This window comes from Haliotis rubra, unplaced genomic scaffold (assembly GCF_003918875.1).
Source record: "Haliotis rubra isolate DU_JTF1 unplaced genomic scaffold, ASM391887v1 Scf485, whole genome shotgun sequence".
Classification (NCBI taxonomy): domain Eukaryota; kingdom Metazoa; phylum Mollusca; class Gastropoda; order Lepetellida; family Haliotidae; genus Haliotis; species Haliotis rubra.
Genome location: NW_025767174.1, coordinates 589,220 through 612,952, shown reverse-complemented (window position 1 = coordinate 612,952; position 23,733 = coordinate 589,220). Strand labels below are relative to the sequence as shown.

General features: G+C 38.2%; 1 protein-coding gene across 1 annotated transcript in view; it reads left to right on the top strand.

The window, feature by feature from the left end:
* Positions 1-23,733, top strand: part of LOC124291191 (potassium voltage-gated channel subfamily H member 6-like) — a 231,237-nt gene that overhangs the window by 12,017 nt on the left and 195,487 nt on the right.

Below are 23,733 nucleotides of genomic sequence, written 5' to 3'. Positions count from 1 at the left end.
CTTCATGGATGTTATTCATAGGAGACCCGTGAATGTCCAGGTTAGAATATTGATCTTCAGTAACCCATGCTTGTCGGAAGAGGCGACTAACGGGACTGGGTGGTCAGGCACGCTGACTGGGTTGACACATGTCATTGTATCCCAATTGCGTAGAATGATGCTCATGCTGTTGATCACTGGATTGTCTGGTCCAGACTCGATTATTTACAGATCACCGCCATATAGCTGGAATATTGCTGAGTGCGGCGTAAAACTCAACTCACTCACTCACTATTCATAGGTAAGTCAATTACCTAGGCCTCTTTGTTTGAAATGGAACCCAAGGCCTTTTATGCAGGAAAACAGCACCAAGGATGATCATTGTACCGATGACAAAATAAAATATTTGTGAAATGATGACTTGACAGCACAGAATTGGATTTTCCTTGTTTGGAACAAAACTTGCTGACTCAGCAATGAAAATCACACATGGACATTAAAAGTTATGAGCATGTGATGTTGTCTGGAAATGAATTGTTTTAAATTCAATCCTTAACCTTCTTTAAATCCCATGGTACTTAGAGTACAAATATTTGCAACCATGCTTTAATGTCATTGTATTAGATGCAATTTTCTGTGTCCGGTAAAACCCTGTAAGGACATTTCTGATTTTTTGGGGCTAATTATTGTACAAGACTAAGTATGAAACTGTTTCCCTGTTCAGGAAATCAACTGAACGTAGCCTGAATCTAAAACTTGCGAAGATTATTAAGTTTGAGTCAGAAAAAAACATCAGTCTCTTGACATTTGCTTGCTGTATGTGTCATATTGGGTTTAGCTTCTGCCTTTGAACATAAACATGCAGCCCCAGCCTCTCTGAGAGGTTAATTTGTAGTTTATAGTATGGTGTACTGTTAATGGAGTGTGAAAGGATGAGAAAGAAGATCGCTTGGAAACATGTAATCCCTTCAACATCCAGCAGATCTGTAGTTTCAGTCAGAGGTGGAAATTAGGTTATCTTCACCTGGGTGATATACTGGGTTATTGCATAAACACTTCGCGCCTGCATCATTATAAGTTTTTTTGTGTTTCTTTTTGTAAGCATGTACAACATGTTATTGTTTTTCACCCAGGAAAAGGTTAATTAAATCCTGTTATTCCATCCCCTAGACCAAATAGCCAAGGCAACAAAATAAGCAGCACTCCCTGCCAAGCTAATCATGATGTGGATCAGTGTAGCAGTATAACATAGTTATACACCAGTGTTATGTAACACTCATACTCCTGGATGATTTGTGGAGAAGTTGGATTTAACACATGGCATTTACACCTGTTGGTTTAGGCTGCAGGTGTTAACAAGCTGCTAATACTTGGATCATGTGCATTTACTACATTTGTTCCTTGTAAGATCATATAGTGTGTTTATTTTCTCTTCACTGATTGATAGACCTGAGCCAATATCTGGAAATAAATAGAGATACCAATTTCACCTGGTTAAAGGAAGTCATTGAGCTGTACCCAAGGCTGTAAAACTGAGAATCATGTGACCAAAATGTTTTTACTATGTAATTTGTATTTTGTTAAAATTTCTTTTATTTTTTCCATATTTTAATATTTTTATGTGTCCAATTTATTTTTTAATTCCAGGGTATTTGAGTGAATGCCTAAAAAAAATTAAAACCTCTTTTTGTTCATTGGTCCTTATGTCAGTGAAATCGAAAACGCCTCTGCAAAGCAATAACGTAAGTTATGACTATTATCGTAAGTGCCCGTTGTGCAAAGATTGAAAAAAACGTGCTTTGGTTAATTTTCTAAGTACCTGGGATGCTTAATGCAGCAAAGAATGTAATGTTTATTTTTTGTTACTTTGCTTTTCCTTGGTATTTTAGATGGATTAGGAAAACGATATTATTTCACTTGAAAGAAAACAGCTGTTGATCAGTAAATCATTTGGTACATAATATAAATAGTCTCTGGCAAAGGCAAACACCCACAGAGTACTGATCATTTTGAGAAAGAGCAATTTCTAACTTTTCTCAGACCTTGCCAATTTTTAAAGAATAATAAAACATTTTTCCGTTACTGAAGTTTCAATTCTAACCTATCCATCATCATTATCTGAGCTTAGCTGTCATTCATGTTAATGTGTGAAATATTTGAACTGAGTACACAAGCTGTTCCCTATGGAACTGAAAGAGATTATGTATATAGATTACAACATAAATTATTTACAGTCATGGGCATTGAGAATTTAACAATGTTCACCTTTGAGCTAATATATAATATAGGGTTGGGGCAGTATTAACTGTTATATCCCAGTTGGACGTTACAGAAAACAGAAATTTGTCATTAATATATATTGCTTAACAATCTGAGTTAAACAGGTTTGAATACATTGGACGGTTGTGTGAAACATGAAACTCATGTTCAGCACAGTTATTGAAGCACATTGGCCAAATTCTCATAGGTGAATTGTTTGGCTTGATTACTTTAGCATGTTGCTATATTGCTTACCATGATGTAAATGCATTAAACCAATCAAAGTTGAAGCTATTATTTGTCATAGTGAGCTCATTAATCATTATCTGTGTGTATATGCAGCTGATGTGCCACTGAATGCCAGCTGGAATACTGAACATTTTGTTGAACATATGTTTGTCAATAATCTATCAGGACCGCCTCCGTGGTGTAGTGGTTAGAGCGTCCGTGGAAGGTCGCAAGTTCGATCCCCAACCGCGTCATACCAAAAGACGTTAAAATATGGTACTTGTTGGTGTCTGCCTGGCGCTCGGCATTAATGGGTACAACAAGGACTGGTCGGCTCGGAGTCAGTATAATGTCTCTGAGTGGGGTATTCATGCTTCACTGCGGCATGGTATCTCAGTGTGCTAGCACTATAAAACCAGCTTCAGTCTGGGCTAGTACAAGCAGCCACACATACACATACACACGCATGCACATCGTCATATGCGCGAAATATTATCAAGCACGAAGTAAAACCCAATTTCACCTCACCTCAATAATTTATCAGTGAAAATACAATCATTTGAGTTTAGATCTATACTTTCCTTACAACGAATTTCATTTGATGTGTCTAAATTTAAGCATCAATTACGGAATATGCCTTCTCCTTGTTGAATTGTTAACTTGACATGACACCTTAGCATGGTTAGACTATTTTAAAACACACTGGCAATTATAAGTTAACTAAAGCTTGAATTGACCTCCACGGATTACATTAAAGGTCACCATGACCTTTGTTTTTCAAAAGGGCCCCAAATCTTAAAAGACAGGAAAATGATGAATAAGTAACTAATGGAAAAAGTAATAGTGGTTTCCTCACAACTGCTTCATTCTGGATGCTGCCTAACAGTCAGCGTCTGATGTTAGTTGTGATGAGATTTGAAGAATCTCGAACTCCTTAGCAAATACACAGGCAGACATTGCTGAACTTATGGTTCACAAAGCCTTGATTTTATTAGTGTTGAAAATGAAATCCTTTAGTACCTTTACGTAAGGGCATTTCCCTGCCACATGTAAGGCTGAGATAAGGGTATTAGATGAAGTAGTTGGATATTGGTTTGTTATGAAATGCATGAATTCATGGAATAAGGCGTAAATGGCTTGTTATAACATAGTGTTAGTTTGTTGCTTGCCCCATACCTAATCACATTACTGTAGGGAATGTGTCCAAACAAAACAGTTGTTTTGTTCCCGTAAAAGGCCTTTAATAGGACTGATTGACTGAGTTTGGTTTTACGCCGCTTTTAGCAATATTCCAGCAACATCATGGCGGGGACACCAGAAATGGGCTTCACACATTGTGCCCATGTGGGGATTCGAACCCTGGTCTTCGGCGTGACGAGCCAACGCTTTAACCATTAGGCTACCCCACCGTCCCCCTTTAATAGGAACATATTTCTCGAGCAGGTTAACAGTCCTGTGACATGTACACACAAGAATAAAATTTTTTTATTTGTTTTATAACGCTGCACTCAGGATTATTCCAGCTATATGGCAGCGGCCTGTAATAATCAAGTCTGGACCAGACAATCCAGTGATCAACACAAAAATAAGTCAGGGTTAAGAATATTTTGGGTCTAAGCACATGACACATGGGGGAGTTTGTTCAAACCAGCTGTGAATGGGTACCCAGTGGGACAAGTCATTTATATTTACTGGAGCTCATTTGATAAAGGTGGCTTTTTTTGGACATGGTCTCTGAACTTTAGGCCAAGCCATAGATTGATATGTAATGGATAGGCATTGTTTACACCACATGACAATTTCTGAATAATGAATTGATGACATATTGATAATTACATTTTTTTCTCCTGACATGATAAGTAGCAGTGGGGTAGCTTAGTGGTTATAGCGTTAGTTCATCACGCCGAAGACCTAGGTTCAATACATTATGACAAGGGTACAATGCGTGAAGTCCATTTTTGGTGTCCGCCCCCGTGATATTACTGGAATATTGCTAAAAGCGGCATAAAACTATACTCACTCACTCACACGCTGAAATGATAAGAACTATAACAGATTTAACTGTTAGCAGATAAGCCCTGTAAGTAACTGGCTCTGTATTCTACTTGCAACTAAATATTGATGATTTTCTTTTGGTACGGCCCCTTGTTTACCTCTGAGAAATTGATATTGGATATGGTGAATTATCATGTTAATAGATTCAGCATTAGGCTGAACGTGTGATGGAATACCAGAATTTAATGGAAACGTTGTGTTAATACATTCTTGATGACTTGTTAAGCATTGAATATGTATATGATGGCTTACTAGTGCTTGTTGCTTTTATTGCCGCTTTAGTGGAGCTGTGTATTGCTCCTATGTGCCGCAGTTATAATCACATCGTATAAACATGTGTTTTTCTTGCTGTGAATTTTATTGAGTCAAGTAATAATGATTCACCATTGAAAGAAATAGATGGAATAAGTTGTTAGCAAATGTGTATTTGCAATACAAAGTAACTCGTCATTGAAGAAATCGATGGAATAAGTTGTTAGGAAATGTGTATTTGCAATACAAAGTAACTCGTCATTGAAGAAATCGATGGACTAAGTTGTTCGGAAAGTCTTTATTTATTTGAAATAGCAAGCAATTCACTGTTGAAGAAATGGATGGTATAGGTTGTTATGAAAACCTATAAAGAGGTGACTCACTGATGTAGAAATAGATGGAATATGTTGTAATGAAAATCTTTATTCAGTTCAGTAGCGCAAAATCTGCTATTTTGACATTCTTACATGTTAACTGTGACTTGGCCAGGTCACTTTTGACTCTGTATTATGTGTACCACTTTTTTCCCTGAAATTCTGGATCCCCCTGTGGTTTTAAAAGGGTTTATTCCAGTGTTTTTCAGGGTTTCATGTGGTGAAAAAAATGTGGTATTGTCAGTACATTAAAATACATGCTACATAAACACATGGGGCAGTGAGGGTAGTCTTATGGTTAAAGCATCCGCGGGGATTGTCATCAGACCGACCCGAGGCAGCTGGTTTGATTCCCTGAACATGGGTACAATGTGTGAAGCTCCATGGGTACAATGGTGTGAAGAAGCCCATATCTGGTATCCCCACCTTGACTTTATTGCTGGAATATTGGCGTAAAACGTGTCCATCGCTTGTTTTCTCTCACTCCTAGGCCCAACAAAAAGTCAAATTACTGAGAAAAAAGGAAATGAAAAAATTGTTTAAAAGAATTTTTATGCACACCAATATTCAATATTGTGTTTTAAATCTATCTATATTTCATTAGCCTCCCGTCTACCATACTGTTTATTCCTGGAATACCCTCAAAAAAGAAACCTGACTCCTCAGTGCCAAAACTGGATGCCATCCTCATTATGGCATAACGCAAAGCCTGATTTCGTGTTCCATCGTAATCGGTCATGTCAGTTTGTTCGCCAAATATATGCATATTATTCAGAGAGACATTGGCAAATACGAAAATGTCCTCCCAAGAGCATCGGTCTGGCCCTCCAGTGACTAAGTTGCATTCCACACTTAAGGTCAAACAGGGTCTCAGTGTTATATGAAATCTTGACAATATTATTTCGCATGGAATCACAAATTAATCTTCTCTCCCAGGGTTAAACAAAGATGGATGAATTCTTGAGAAAATGATGAAATTATTGGGTTATGAAATCCAACAATGATGGCAGCCGCTAATGTGTAAACAGAGTAGTCCGGAGTTCATTACTTGGCTTTCTAAGGGACTTGCAAGAAGTCAATAGACAAGTGTCATAACACTCCGGAGATGATGATTAGTGGCAATGGTGCACAGTCACTGTTTAGTATTACTTTATTCCACAAGTTCTCCCAGACTTCCAGGGGATGCAGGAACGGTGAATCATTGTTGGAGGGTTTGAGACCAACTGTACCCATTTGCACTCAATTATTGGTCCATAGATGGGGAGTATTTGCATAAGATGTTTTTGAAGAATGAAGGACTGTATGAATGATTGAACTTCGAGTGTGTACTTCCATATTGAGGAACTGTATTAACTGGTCAGAGTGTAGCTCTCCAGGATTTATTTGGGCTTTTTAAGAGGGTGATATTCAATACTCAATCTGGTGTAAATATTTGGGGAAAAATCCCAAATTGGAATAAAAGATGTGCCAATCAGCTTATCATGATTGTCTTTTAAAATGTCATGTCTTATATACATGATTAGATTTGACATTTTTGCATTGAATGCAATTTTAGAAAATCTATGAATGTAAGAATATGTGAACTGAGCAAAAATGTCCAATTTTGTATAAAAGATTTAGTTTCCCAATTTGCCTGCCACCTGCTCATAGTTTAACTCTTAAAGATAAATCACTGTTATGTTTCTCAGTGTGGGCCAACACATTCGTGCTGATTTTATTGGTTTTAGTGCCTTTTTCATCAAATGTAGGGAAAATATATACTTCTTTTAATCCTTTAATTTTCTCTCAGAACATTACTGAAAACAAATTGTCAGCATAATACAATAACAACGATGTTGTTTTTGTTAATCATGTCGAATGGTGATCAACATCACCTTCAGCATGACCTTCACCTTTGCTCGAGCTCTCACCTTCAGCATCTCTTCCCCATTCATCTTTAGCTGAGGGCATGTTCATCCCAATCATTAAGGTGCCAGAACTTCAGTTGTGTTCCATTGCCATGCTTGGAACTGTAATCTTCAGTTTGAATCTGTGAATTGCAGTGACGATGATATATGATTGTCTGCACCATTGCTTTGCCTTCACAAGCAGCCAAGTCATACCATTTCATTTTCCGAGATAACATCACATATTTATCAACAAATATTCAGATCTCCCAAATTAAAATTTACTCATATATTCTTATAATCAGATAGTATATTTTTTTACTTTTTGAAGGAAGATAATGACAAATATTTGTTAAAAGATTGGCAAAATAAATAGTTCCAGCAGAATAGAGTGTGAGTGTGTTTAGTTTTACGCCGCACTCAGCGATATTCCAGCTATATGGCAGCAGTCTGTAAATAAATAAGTCAGGACTAGACAATCCAGTGACCAACAGCATGAGCATAGATCTACGCAATTGGTCAACCAAGTCAGTGAGCCTGACCACCCGATACCTTTAGTCGCCTCTTACTTCAATCATTGATTACTGAAGACCAATTGACCAAGTGATGGATCAGAAATCCAGACACACGAAAGCATATTTACTGAATCTGTTGCATCTAAAAATGATAGGTTAATATTGAATGACATCTGCTGTGTACACAGTGATTTATCTAGACATGCTCACACACTGATAATTCACCCCAAGTCGACAGAAAATGAGAGTAAAAATATTGACTTGCAGTAAAAATTTTGAAATATATGTTTTTCAATTTGCTGAGATTTTGTGAAAAAATGAGCTTTAAAACAAATGCAATTGGCAATGTCATAATTCTTTTCCCAAATTTGCCGCCAAAGACACTTGGTTTGGAGCCCCAGATATATCCATGGTACAAGTACAGACTGACTGACTGAGTTTGGTTTTACGCCGCTTTTAGCAATATTCCAGCAACATCACGGCGGGGGACACCAGAGATGGGCTTCACACATTGTACCCATGTGGGGATTCGAACCCGGGTCTTCGGCGTGACGAGCCAACGCTTTAACCATTAGGCTACCCCACCGCCCCTACAAGTACAGAGATTCTGCTGCTTACAAGTGAAGTAAGTCGGCGTATTACAAACCGATTTCCTTGATTGCCTGGAGTGGCAGTATGTAAGGAGAGTTGATTGATGGATTCCATACACTGGTATACATGACTTCACGACATTTAGAGGCCACTGACATTTGAAAAGAAACATTTCCATTGTAAATGTCATAATCCCTTGATCAAAACTAAATTCTTTTTGACTTTTAACTAGGATGAGGAGGTCTGTTTTGCATTCAGTTACATGTTGCTTTGCTCTTTCACTAATTGCTTGGTGGGTTTCATTAGCATAATTAGATAATTCTGCCGCGGTGTAATACTGATAGCCTGACCAGTTGATGCCCTTGTTATACTTTGTGATTGACAGCTTTGATTCATTATGTGGCTGTATTTCTTACTCGTGCAGTGGCAGGTGTTGGTGGATATAGAAGTCAAATTACAGAGGAAGAGTGAGTGAGTGATGTTTTACTCCGCTCTCTGCAATATTCCATCAATGTCACAGTGGGGAACACCAGAAATGGATAGTTAAGTAAATCTACAAATGTTATTTTGGACTAGTGAAGTACAGAGAGGCCCACTAATTATTGTCCACTCACTGGTCCTGTGGTCTAGTGAGAAATTTTGAAAGGTTTCTGTCCCTGTTAGTGTTAACCATGTTGGGCATTGAACCTGGGTCTTTGGCATGAGTGTGTATGTATGGTTTAATCTCTTCCCCATTCATCTTTAGCTGAACGCATGTTCGTCCCAATCATGGTCTTTGGCATGAGTGTGTATGTATGGTTTAATCTCTTCCCCATTCATCTTTAGCTGAAGGCATGTCCCAATCATGGTCTTTGGCATGAGTGTGTGTATGTGTAGTATGTATGGTCCCAATCATGCTTCTTTGGCATGAAGGCATGTGTATGTATGGTTTAATCTCTTCCCCATTCATCTTTAGCTGAAGGCATGGGTGTTATGTATGGTTTAATCTCTTCCCAATAGCTGATGTCATGTCAATCCCAATCATGGTCTTTGGCATGAGTGTGTCCCAATCATGGCTGGGTGTGTATTTGGCATGAGTGTGTATGTATGGTTTTGTGTGTATGGTTTAATCTCTTCCCCATTCATCTTTAGCTGAAGGCATGATGTTATGGTCCCCAATCATGGCATGTTCTTTGGCATGAGTGTGTATGTATGGTTTAATCTCTTCCCCATTCATCTTTAGCTGAAGGCATGTTCGTCCCAATCATGGTCTTTGGCATGAGTGTGTATGTATGGTTTAATCTCTTCCCCATTCATCTTTAGCTGAAGGCATGTTCGTCCCAATCATGGTCTTTGGCATGGGTGTGTATGTATGGTTTAATCTCTTCCCCATTCATCTTTAGCTGAAGGCATGTTCGTCCCAATCATGGTCTTTGGCATGAGTGTGTATGTATGGTTTAATCTCTTCCCATTAATCTCTTCCCCATTCATCTTTAGCTGAAGGCATGTTCGTCCCAATCATGGTCTTTGGCATGGGTGTGTATGTATGGTTTAATCTCTTAAGGCATGTTCGTCCCAATCATGGTCTTTGGCATGAGTGTGTATGGTTTTTATGCGCTTTAAGAAGTAACGACTTTTTCACCACAAGTCTACCCTTCTGCCCCAGTGTAAAGCAGTTGTATGTAACGTAAACGCTGAGAATGGATGGAAACAATTAGCACAGTGATCCATGGAATGCAAAAAAGCATGTCTTACAATATTAAAAACTAATTAAGTGCGCTCATAGGATGCACGTAAGGTTAGCCGTCAATCTTGGAGTATCTTCGCATCAGTCAGCAGATTGGTTTCAAAGAAGGAAAATCCCACTTATACATGCATGAGGATCTGCAAATGCTTGGTATTTGGTTTATTATTTGTACAGTGGTCACCTTGGGACCACCTTTTTATGCCTAGGACCCCCTAATTTAGGGCTTGCAAATAGAAAGGCCTGGGTTAATCCCTGAGAGAAGTAACTCAAGGATTTGTGGAGGAGTGAATCAAGGCTGGGAATGCAGAGTTGATCATAAAAGTTGTTACAGAGTGGGAAGAGGTTTGGTGCTGAATTAGGAGGCTGCTGGCAATAGATCCAAGGAATTCTTGATTAAACTATATCAGGGGCCACTTTTGTGATAAAATTTCAGCATCATATATTTATGTACATCATGTTGTTGTCCAGAAATGTGAACAACTTCCAGTGTTTGTTTGAAAAACTATTCTCATCCATGTTGGTAAGCTTCTGGGTAGCGATCCACAAAGCGTTTGTAATGTTGCGACCTGTCGTAACTCTACAGTTTATCATGTTCTAGTGCTACGAATATTTTGTGGATGAGGCTGGTGTTCAAATTTTATTTTAGCAAATTAGATATTTAGAAAGAAAATATAATTAAATTATAAATGATTTTGTTTGTGAGGTAATTTTGGAAAACACAAAATAAAAAAGAAAGAAATGGAATTGGAGCGTAAATGTTTTTATTTGTGAGATAATCTTGGAAAACACGTGAATAAAAAATATAGCATATAGTAAACAAGTACATGTCGGGTTCAGATGCTGAGTATTATTCGTCTTGGATATAAATTATTGTTTTCCACACAGACTTATCAGAAAAGAAGCTATAGTATTGTATCACAGACAGATATTCCTGGTTCTGGGTGAGTCATTTAAACAATATGACAGAGCTTTCCTGGCAAAAATTCTCAGTTTTACTCTGTAAAACAAGGCTTTGGATAAATGTTTACACCCTAATGTTCCCATATGTTCAGGCAGTAATTGTTAGTTCCAAATGTTGTGAGGGAACTCTCTGGCACTGATCCCACTCGTATAGTCCATAGCCTAGGGCGATACGAGTGAATAACACACAACTTGGGTGTCTTTATAACTTGTCTTAGACTCTCTTAGTCACTAGTAGGAGGTGATACAAGGTTATTACATGACAGACAGACTCTTTGATGGTATTTTATCTAAGACATTCTTTATACAGACCTGTTTTATGCCAGGGCTAATGTGAAATGGTACCTTTGTATCCTAAAATAAGTCAGTGTTTGAAGTAGGTTTGAAACAGTTGTCATTTTAATTGCTGGTTATTGACCCCATGGCTGTAGACACATTTAAGGTGAAGCATGGAAAGTGGTTACAAAACAATATTAGCCCTAAAATACCACCATTGTTAAAGTAAAGGAGGCCATTTTGAAAACTGTTTAAACACAGTAAAATTCTTTAACTGTTATGATACGGCTAACATATGTTACCATCTGCATGTCAGGTTACATCGTAAAGTATGTTATTATGTATCGTGGGCGTTATATATTGTGTCATATATACTGGTAAATGTTAGTGAACAGTGGCCATGATCCAAAATGTCTGGCAAATTTGCGAAATTATTGATAGATATTGCTCATTATTGCTTTGAATTTTCACATTGATTATCACAGCTCATTATCGATCATCAATCATCGTAATCATTATTATATGAAGGAAGTGAGGATTGATGTCTGCTAATATTATGGCAACGCGTCTGAGACAGATCTCAGTTTTCTGAAAAGATATTAAACAATAGCCACTTCATAATGAAGTCTATTTGGTTATTACAAATCTTGCTGGCACCATGTTCCACTGGTCAGGCTTTAAAGAGTATTTTACAAAAGAATGTATATCCTACAATTCACATTTCTATGGGTATTAGGGGCAGTGGGGTAGCCTAGTGGTTAAAGCGTTGGCTTGTCACGCCGAAGATCCGGGTTCAATTCCTCACATGGGTACATATTGTGAAGCCCACTTGTGGTGTCCCCTGCTTTGATATTGCTGGAATATTGCTAAAAGCAGCGTAAAACCATACCCACTCCCTGAGTGTTATGGTCACTAGACTACGCCTACATTTCGAATATATACTCTTAATTGACTCTTGTTTGAAATATTGCTGACAACAAAGGAATTAATTAAGTTTTATGCTGTTTCAAGGTGTTTGTTCACAGAATAATTTGAGTTTGATGTTAACTTAATATCTCTTCTTCCACTGCAGAGGAGCCATTCATTTCTTTTTTGTTGGTCTTTATTGTTTCAAAGGGTGATCATTAACTTTATGTTGCCATGGTTACGCAACACATTTCTGTGAAGTATTTGAAACTTATGACTCTTCCACGTTCACATATAATTCACAAAGTAAACTTGTACTTCATATTTGAAAAATCAATCATGCTACGTCTTGTTGAGTCTCGAGGCTGATATCATCACTTTATGATAAACATGATGAAAGAATTATTAATATGCTTCCTGCCAAGGACGCCTCTTAGCATGACGGGTTGTAGGATTTGGTTTCCTTACAAGATGATTATCACATTTTATCTTGACCCTGTGAAAACATATTTCTGAAAATTGAAAATGGTTCTTAAGGAACATGTTCTTTCGATCTTTCTCTAATGATTCTGAGTTGACAACGCCATGTCGACCAGGAGCCTGAACTGTCTCCACAGGAACGTCTTGGAGAGAGCTCCATCATGCAATAGGTTGTCGTACGTTTCTGCATGGTGTTGGTTTTGTTCAAAGTGACTCAATTAGACCGTCCACGTTCGTGATGGACAATCTGTATTGATTCCAGGCATTATGGGAAGATAGGGCCAAGACTCGACTCGCATATTAATTTCATACGTATTATCCAAGCTCTTGATGGCCAGTGGTTGCCATTTGTATCGTCTGAATTGAGCGTAATTAGGGGCTTTCTGTGCAGAGTTTAGGACAAGGTACATTGCAGAGGTTAGCTGCAAGATGTTTCTCTCTTTTATTCAGAATAAGGGCCTGTATATTGTGTCAGAGTTGCCAGTTATTCATGTTAAGGGCCTGGTTATCATTTTCAGGAGTCTTTTGAGGATACCCTTCATCATGTTCACTGTAAGCCACCTTTAATTCCTTGAGACAAGTCCCTGGTGGATGTTTTAAGGGATGTTCTGTGAGTCATGGTGAATTTATGGGTAAATCATTACCAGGGTGTTTCATTGCCCTACAAAATGTGGGGTCCAGATGACCCGTAAATACAAATTTTGAGGGTCCTTACAGTAAATTTGCAGATCCTGTGAAACAATTAATTGGAGACATGTACTGAACCAAGGATTTAGTAATCATTTTAATTACAGGAAACTTTACCATTATGATCACTGAAATCCGAAAACAAGGAACCTGTTTTACCTACAGTGAGAGGAATCCCCGCAGTGGTGTACTGTTTGTGTGAGGACTGATTTCGTGCATGACAGGGGGTGGGGTAGCCTAGTTGTTAAAGTGTTCGCTCATCACGCCGAAGCCTCAGTTTCGATTCCCCACATGGGTACAATGTGTGAAACCCATTTCTGGTGTCCCCTGCCAGTATATTGCTGGAATATTGCTAAAAGCGGCATAAACCCATACTCACTCACTCACTCATTCAGTTTAGCCTGACATTTGCACATGGTTACATAACCCTCTTGAGGATACAAAATGTTGCATGGTATTGCTGGAATACTTCTAAAAGCAGCATAAAACAACTCACTCTGTGCTTGACTCTTATTGTATGTTATACACTTTTTCTAGTTTTTAATGTTTAATTTTGGGCAAGAATTTATTAATTAACTATTTCCTAAAGTATTGAAATCTGTGAAGTTGATACGTTCAGTTTACTTTACCTGAATTTGATGGCAGACAATGATGAAGCTCATTTTCTTGATGGCTATTGAAGCAGCCACTGTGAAAAATAGTAACTCTGTGCCTAGTTTGTTTAATAGTTTCTTCTAAGGGAAGAAATAGTTCTGAATGCTTCCAAGACCTCGACAACGATCCTAGAAATCATATATTTGTGATTTATCTTCATTATTTGTTTGTCAGTGTTAAACATTGAGATTAAGATCATTGAAAAAGAGGTATTTAAATGGTAAAATTAAAATCCTTTTGTACCCATTTCATTTGTGTTATGTCTTTTATGCAAAATACGCCACTCATTTTTTCAATGTTAAATGTTTTGTAACCAAATTGAGGTGAGCTTCTGGACCTATGGTAATCAGGTTAATTTCATGTAACAAATGATTACTTTTAACCAGTGGAACTAAGTCAGATGTCATTCATCAGAAAGGTTACCATGGTTATCTCTAAATCATGGTGCATGAGATCACATTCGGTCACCTTGACCGATGTTGGAATCAAGACACTGGTGGTGGTAACACTATCATTGAAGGCTACCACGTTACTGACTAATTTGACAACACTGACATCGGTGTGGATGACCTCGTTGGTGACCGCAGCGAGAGGTCATGATGTCCTTCTGTTTAACTGCAGCTGCCGTCACTGATGCTGCCAGGAACTGCAGTCCGATACCACAAGTTGACCTTGGTGATTTACCAGCCACCGGTTCTTCTGTTACTGGCTTTGTCATTGCAGAGAAATGATAAAACACTGCCTTGCATTTGCATCCAAAAAATGTTTGTAAAGAATAATCTTTCTGTTCCTTCTCCTCAATATTTCAATCTACCGAATTGGAGAAAACATGATGACATGATTTATCGACAGGATTATTCGAGGTGGACAGCATTGTAGAGTGAAAATGGTCGTGTCATTTCATTACATCATAGAGTCCTTGAGTCAGCGTCACTCTAAAAACAGTTTTGAAAATTTAATGCCAAATTTATGTCGAGGAAGCCTATCCGATGTTATACATCTGACAGGGAGATTAGTACGGGCTTGTTTAAATTGAAAAATGATATTTGGGAGGTCTCAGCAGTTCAAATTTCATTTATCCAATCGCGATTTAATATCCATTAGCTGTCAGCTTCGAGATGGTACGAGAGTCTTTGCTGGAATGGGAATTTTAGGAAGTGCTGAGAAGAAAAACAAGGTTATAGAACATCTGTAAACATTTATAAGGGAGAATGAAAATTATGAAACTGTCAGCTTGTAATCATTCATATTGTTACCAGGAAAAAGTCAACAACTGACTTAATGATACTAATTATGAATAGATTGTATGGGCATTCAGGAGGCCCTTAATTAGATGTAATCTAAGATTTAAAAATTGCTTCATTAATTTGCTTCTGATTTATATTGAGAAATTTATGGCATTTTTTCCCCACTTATTAAATTAATTCTGTTTCCATGTGAAGCTTGAAAACAAGTCTTATTTGTGGTAATAAAAGAAACCCAAATATAACGAGTGCTTGTGTTTAACATGAACCATTTGAGTTTTTTTGACATTGAAAGAATGGAGCCCAAAGACTTTCTTCATTTTCCTGAAACTGTTGAAATCTAGACTTGCCACACATTCTAGACTTGCATGGGCTTCATTGGGTATATTTGTTTCAGGGTCTGTACGACACACACTACAGCAGACAGAATACAGAGATTTGCAACTTGGTTAGAAGGTTCTTGCATAAACTCATTTGTGATATAGTTTGATGTTTATGGGATAAGTTATGAGTTTAAATCAGAACATATTTTGAAGTTGTACTGCATGATTTGCAGGTCTGTTCTGATTAAGCATATTTCTGTGATTTTGTACCAAAGTTTATTTAGAGTGTCAAAGTTTCTTATGAAGCAGAGTAATACCATCAAGTGTTTTTTCACACACAAACACATGCATGTGCTTTCACATTCGCTCGCTCGCTCACTCACTCACTCACTCACTCACTCACTCACTCACTCACTCACTCACTCACTCACACGGTGTGCTGGGGTAGCTTAGTGGTTAAAGTGTTCACCTGTCAAGCTGAAGACCTGGGTTGGATTTCCAACATGGGTACAATGTGTGTAGCGCATTTCTGGTGTCGCCGCCGCGATATTGCTGGAATATTGCTAAAAGCGGCGTAAAACCATACTCACTCACAGTGTTAAGGTTGCTTTGTACAACAGTACCATGTACTTGACCATGTTCTTCCTTACAACACGTGAAGATCCGGGTTAGAATTGATCTTCAGCAACCCATGCTTGTCGTAAGAGGCGACTAACGGGATCGGTTGGTCAGGCTCGCTGACTTGGCTGATGCATGTCATCGCATCCCAGTTGCGTAGATCGATGCTCATGCTGTCGATCCCTGGATTGTCTGGTCCAGATCCGATTATTTACAGACTGCCGCCATATAGCTGGAATATTGCTAAGTATGGCGTAAAACTAAACTCACTCACTCACTCTTTAAGTTGGTCACTGGTGGTTCAAGTGTCCCAGTGGTCTAAGGTACCAGAATTTTGCTCAGAGTAATCCCCCTTTGGTGTGCCAGGAACCTCTGATAATTCGGTTTGAAGCCAATGGTTGGCTGTCATTGATTTTGGGTTTGTCAACTCACTCACTCATTCACCCAAATGAAACAGCAGTCAAGGACTGAAAGCGTGTATCAATAGTTATGATCGCTGCATATTCAGAATGTAACAATTGATCTACCTTTCAATGTGTTGCAATGGTATATATGGGATAGTCACAGACAATACAGTAGTGTTGAAATAACACTTGTTTTTGTCTATGTCACATTAAAGTATTGATTTTTTTATTTAGATCTCTACTTACTTCTATACTACATTTAATTATTGATCATTTAATATAGATGTTACCTGCATGTATACCAGCATTGATGTTTATATAGATATTTTTAAAAATTCTATGCAACATTAAAGTATTGATTTTTTAATATAGATTAATAAAAGGAATAATGAGAGTCTGCTTCAATATCACTGTTTCTATAGAAACGATGGTATGCATTAAGGATATGGTTACTACTGTATGACAGGTCATCAGGGCTACTTTTTGCTTCATCAACAATATCTAGTAATCCAATGCATGTTGAATAGGGTTACTCACTCTACCATACTCTGCCCCTCTACTACTTGCTCTGCGAAAGTGTGAAGCCCATTTCTGGTGTTCCCCACCGTGATATTGCTCGAATATTGCTAAAAGCTGGGTAAAACTTCACTCACTCACTAACTCACTCTGCCAAAGACTCAATCCCCCACTCTGCCATATACTCACTCACTCACTCACTCTGCCAAAGACTCAATCCCCCACTGTCATACACTTATTCATTGTGCACCACATTCATTCCACTCACTCGCTCAATCAATCCCCTACTCTACCATACACTTATTCATTGTGCCTCACAATCATTCCACTCACTCACTCACTCACTTGTTAGTAGGGGCGGTGGGGTAGCCCAGTGGTTAAAGCGTTTGCTCGTCACACCGAAGACCTGGGTTTGATTCTCCACATGGGTACAATGTGTGAAACCCATTTCTGGTGTCCCCCGCCGTGATATTGCTGGAATATTGCCAAAAGCGACGTAAAACTAAACTCACTCACTCACTCACTTGTTAGTAGGGAAGGTATTATATGGACATTTTTCAGTAATATTGCTGATGGTATGTCGTGCAACTAACATTTTTAGTTGATGTGAAGTAAAGTATAATGCAAGATATATTAAAGCAGTCATGATAGCAGTCACGTCCTTGATGTTAATATTCACAGAGCAGCTTCCTGGCCCCGATTTCTCGAAACAAACTTAAGTTTTTACTCAAATTTCAAACTGAGTTTGACAAGTTGAAACAGCTGAATTTGTGACTCAACTGCATTTTTAAAATTAAAAAAGGGAAAACAACTTAAGTAATCTATCCACCAAACTCAAATTGTCTACTATGTTTGAGTTTAATATCGATTTCAGTCCATTCTGGGAAATGCATTTTCCTGTGTTTTCTCAAATTTGAGTAAAAGTCTAACTTAAGTCAAAACTCAGACTTAAGTTTGTTTCGAGAAATCGGGGCCAGGATAGGCCAAGGCAGGATATTCATGATGAAAGTATGACCATCAAACAACCACTGTTCTTGATGTAATTAAAGACAGAGGTCCTTGCCCACAGTTTAGTCTTTAAAACCTTCCAGAATGTTTCATACCATACTTAATTCCAGATTACACTTGGCTCCAGGAGCATATGAATACAATTACTTTCACACCAATGCTTACATCTGTTAGTAATACTTTCTTGACAACTAATGAAGGAGTGGTTCAGGCAGATGGTTAAGTATGTGTGCAGGTGTGTGTGTGCGTGCATGCATGCATGTCTTTGTATAGTGTGACAGCAGATTCACATTCAGCCTTCTGCAATGTGGGCAGGCTTTGTTTGTTTATTGTTCAACACTGGACTCAATGATTTTCCAGTTATATGGCTGGGGGGTGGGGGTCTGTAAATAATCGCATTTGGACCAGACAATCCAGTGACAAACAGAATGAGCATCAATCAACGTAATTTGGATACGATGACATGTGACAACCAAGTCAGCGAGCCTGACCATCTGATCCTCTTACTACAAGCATGGGTTGTTGAAGAACAATTCTAACCAGCTCTTCACAGGCACTATGAGCAGATGCTTTATCTGCAGAGGCAATTCTTGGACTTCAATATAAATTGACCCAGGTTAATCCATGCATGATGGACACGTGAAGATCCAGGTTGAAATTGATCTTCAGTAACCCATGTTTGTTGTAAGAGGCGACTATTGGGATCGGGTGGTCAGACTCGCTGACTTCCTTGACACATGTCATCGTATCCCAATTGCGTAGATCGATGCTCATGCTGTTGATCACTGGATTATCTGGTCTCAATTATTTACAGACCGCCACCATATAGCTGGAATATTGCTGAGTGGTGCGACGTAGACTGACTCACTCACCCATTCATGATGACAACATGATTTAGCCTCCCTTTGAACTACTTTTGAAATCCAAAATTAAGCATTGACTTGTGTTACCTTCTATGCAGGGTTTTGAGCTCAGTATGCATGTCTTTGGTTCACGCTGAACCACGGCTAATTTGTACTTCCTGAGTGGTAATATCTTCCAGCGAAGAAACATAATAACAATCTTCGTTAAATCACATTGTACAGTTAGTGCTCATTTAGAGGTAATAACTCCATGCATTGTTGCGGTGCGGAATTTATTATATCGTGGCCTTGAAGCATTGCAGAAAATTAGTTCATTGATGAAGTGGAGCCGTGGAGCCTGTTTAGTTATGAATGAGGCAGGCAAGAAGACTGAGTCACATCTTCCATGCCCATAGTGACATTGTTGGATATTGGTGGACTTTATTTTCAACATGGGTATAAACATATTGTGAACATGCCCTTGTACCTGTGTTGGGTAAATGTTACTATGTCTTGAACCACGTTTTATTTTCCCTACAGAAGCCTATGTGAAGTTTAAACGAAGCAATGATTTCCCACAGGTTCAATCTCTCTTGTCTCCGTAGGGCTCCTTGAGAAGCCCATGTCAGAATGAAGTTGTTACTAGTTCTAACAATATGAATGTTGACTGGATTCAACCAGATCTGATCAAAGTAATACAGAACAGTTGGGCTCTATGTAATACCTCTGTAATACAGAACAATTCCTCATTATGGGAAAAATACAGAAAGGTTCCTCTATGTAATGACAGAACAGTTCCTCTATGTAATACAGAACAGTTCCTCTATGTAATACAGAACAGTTCCTCTATGTAATACAGAACAGTTCCTCTATGTAATACAGAACAATTCCTCTATGTAATACAGAACAGTTCCTCTATGTAATACAGAACAATTCCTCTATGTAATACAGAACAGTTCCTCTATGTAATACAGAACAGTTCCTCTATGTAATACAGAACAATTGCTCTATGTACTACAGAACAATTCAAAGAACATGAATGAGTGAGTGAGTGGTTTTATGCCGCATTTAGCAATATTCCAGCAATGTCAGGGCTGGGAACACCAGAAATGGGCTTCATACATTGTACCCATATGGGGAATTGAACCTAGGTCTTCCTTGTGACGAGCAAACGAGTCTAAATCACCACCCTCAAAGAACATAAAATAGAGATGCTAAGTCAGCATTTGAGGTTTTTATTGATTCTAAAGTACTCATTTCAGTTATCGAAAGTTTTATTTCCCTGATGCATATCAGAATACATATAAACCATGAAGGCTTCTTCAAATCAATCAACAAAATTAATTACCTTCACCGATGACGTCACTTGGCGACTCCCTCCCAAAGAACCTCACTCTAACAGATCAGTAGCTGCTGTAGGCAACTCTGGTTATCCAGAGTGTGGTGTCAACCAGCCAGCATGTAATATTGGTCAAACAAAGGTAACAAGCAACAAAACCCTTTCCATAAAAAATTTCTGCTAAGAGCAAAGTCCATTGTGCAATTTCAACAAAATTACTTTGGTTATTTTCTTGTCAATATGTGTTCACCTTTGCCATCCAGTGTTTTGATGAAGATCAAGTGTGTTAAACTCCAAATTAACACCTCTTTAATTTGCGGTTATGTAATAAAAATGTATTTCGATTTTGAATTTCTATATTTGTTTAGTGTTAAAAGACAATAACTTTATGAGTAACGATGTGTTACACGAAAGGATTATCTTTTGTTTTTAAAAAAAATGATACTACGTGAAAACAAAATAGGAAGAAATGCTATGTGCGAGAACATGGAACTGGTCTTCAGGAATTGAGTGGTCAGGGAATCACATTATCTCAATCATGGTATTGTCTGGTCCAGAATTATACAGACTGCTGTCATATGGATGGATTGTTGCAGAGGCATTGAACAATAAAAAAATATAAGTTCCAGAAATAAATCTGCAGAAATTTGCAAATTCCTAAGTCCTTATAAAACAGAGGATATTCATGATTGGGTTTAACCTTACCCCAAGGCTGTACTGATGCTGAGTCCATGAATGTGTAGTAATTCTCTGATTATAAAAGTCAAATCCAGATATACAGACACAAATCTTTTATACAGACAACTTTTTTATTATTACATAATCTAGATATTAGGATTCAAACTAACAATTATTGCCTTGTAGAGTTTTGCAAGTCTAGAGACAATACTATGGATACTGTTGATGTAGGAACAAGCCCAGTACTATGGATACTGTTGATGTAGGAACAAGACGAAGTGCCAGAGCTTGTGAGCGATGGAATTCATTAATGCAGGCAGTGGTCAGAGTATGAATGACCATTGCCCTTCTTGTGACATAGGTGCACAGGATCGCCATCCATCATAAGCTGGCTAAGACATTACGAAGATGGGTGAGGATTGGTATCGATTGCAAATGGAATGCCATCCAGCATGTGAGGAGGGAACGCGAGGTCATATTGGTCATTAGAGTAGAATTGCTATTTTGGATGTTTTTGTCGAAGGAGATTGTGTCTGTGATGAAATGAAGTGAATTCTCAAGGGCTGTGTGTACAAAGTAGATTTATGGGTTAAATGACAGTAATGTCGTTCTGTAAGTGATTTCATGCCATGTGGGATGCTGGTATCTTTGATGCATTTGTTCAGTTCAACCTTTGGTTAGTGTTTGTTTACTTTGGTCCTGAAGTGACAAGGGTCGTTTGCGTCCCTCGGTAAAGGGAGAACACTGTCATACGTACCACCATAATTATGGCGTAAACATTCCCTCTGGATTATGGTTTACCTTAGTTCTGTGGTTTCCACAGACACATACAGAAAATGAAATGAAAATTTTAACTCTAAGTCATAGCTATCCCTAGTGGTATGCCTTCCTCCTAACCGATAGAGTTACCTCCCCTTGACATGACGTCACACCATTGTTGTTTGAAAAACTCACAATTTTTCTGTATGGTCATACAGTGCACACAGTACAAGATTTGAAGTGAAAATTCTTCTATCTACAAGTCTCAACACTGATCCATATCATATGTAGGTTAGTGGTGTCGACATTTGGTCCTTGGACAATCGTATTTTGCTATAATTAATTGTCTATTTTGTTAGATTTTTTCCCTCCCTTTTTCCCTTAGCAATTTTATTCAGCTATGTGGGATGCTAGTATCTTTGATGCATTTGTTCAGTTCAACATTTGGTCAGTGTTTGTTTACTTTGATCCTGAAGTGACAAGGGTCGTTTGCGTCCCTCGGTAAAGGGAGAACACTCTGTCATATGTACCACCATTTTTCACTTGTAAATGGTTAATGTATGTCCTTAATATTCAGTGGAAGGACATCATTTTGGGGTATATTCACGATTTACATTATATACCGATATCTGTATGACCTGCTGAATTTCATGATTATATGATTATGTTGTGGAGTTGAATAATTCAAGGGATAATGGTCACCATTGATAATTGTTTATTTTGATTATGAATGGTTTTGTCTGTCTGAGAGTAGATTTAGTGATTTTTACTTACCTACAAATCTCCTTGTTTTTGTAAACACAGCCATGGGATAAAAATAATATGTGCGAAGGAAGACTCTCTATCAAAATATGTAAGATTACGTAAAACGTTTTGCCAATATTTCTTCAGACGTGCTTTATGACAATCAGGTACCTTCAAAGAAGGAGACCAATTTACGAAGCGATAGTTTTTAAAAAGGAGTTTTCTCACATACTTTCTTGGCAACTGTTTTCAGTAGACAGGAGCTGTTAAACAGGGTTGGTCGAGGTGTGTCACCAGCGCCATTAACGCCCCTACAAAACTGTCCACCATGATAGAAGCATGAATGTAGTTCCTCGTGCTGCTGTGAGAAGGATTGCTGTAGGTCTGCGGTATTGATTTCAGGGACTATATTTTCCTGGGTAACGTTTTCCATGAAGTCACGCCGAGACTCTTCTTAGATGAGACATTATCATTATTATTAGCATGTTAACACAAAATTACAGGCTCGTGGACAGATAAATGGGGGATAAAATGGGAACTAGGAGCTCTGCATGACGTCTTGGTTTCAGACACTGGTGAAACTTACTTAATATTGCTAATGAATGTTAACATGGACAGTTATGTACTGTGTACGCTGATCGTGACATTTCTCGCACATTTAGGTGGTCGATTTATCATAAGAGTTGGAACATATATGTAGACCTATTATTGGTGATCGTAAGATGAATCTTCTAGATAACAGATTTGAACCATTGCCAACGCTATTACCCATGATCCCATGCTGTTATTACCTACCTGGGTTTTCTTTTCAAACGATCCAAGCACTTTGACAATCGTAACTCTCTAACGGAATAACTCTTAACAGATGGCTAGAATGCCGGACCAGCCTGTTTTAATCCGAGTGGGATAATGATTTGTTTCATCTGTGTTCTCTCAGTCGTGGCAGTACACAGATCATGCTATGCCTTGTTCTAAACATCCACGATGTTAAATGTGTGTGTTCAGTTATTCTTCAATCCATTATTGAATATGTCTCATTTCAGTCCACATTCATTTAAATTCATCCACAACAACGCCCATTCAGCCACACATCATTTTTCAAGTGTGCGCAGATATCTCAAAGATATTTAAGTTTGAGTTGTTGGTCCTTTATAATTTAAATGTCCCAACCAAAAAAACCCCAAAAACTTCTCATCCATCTCATGATAATTCAGAAGGTGTCATCCCTTTCCTCTCATTGCAATCAACATGACTTATTTTGTGAATCACACCTTTACCATGGTACATTTTGACCATGTCATTAAACCCTGCAACTTCCTATCCATCGATCTGTCCATCCATCCGTCCATCCATTCATTCATTCATCCATCCATCCATCCATCCATCCATCCATTCATCCATCCATTCATTCATTCAAACATTCATCCATC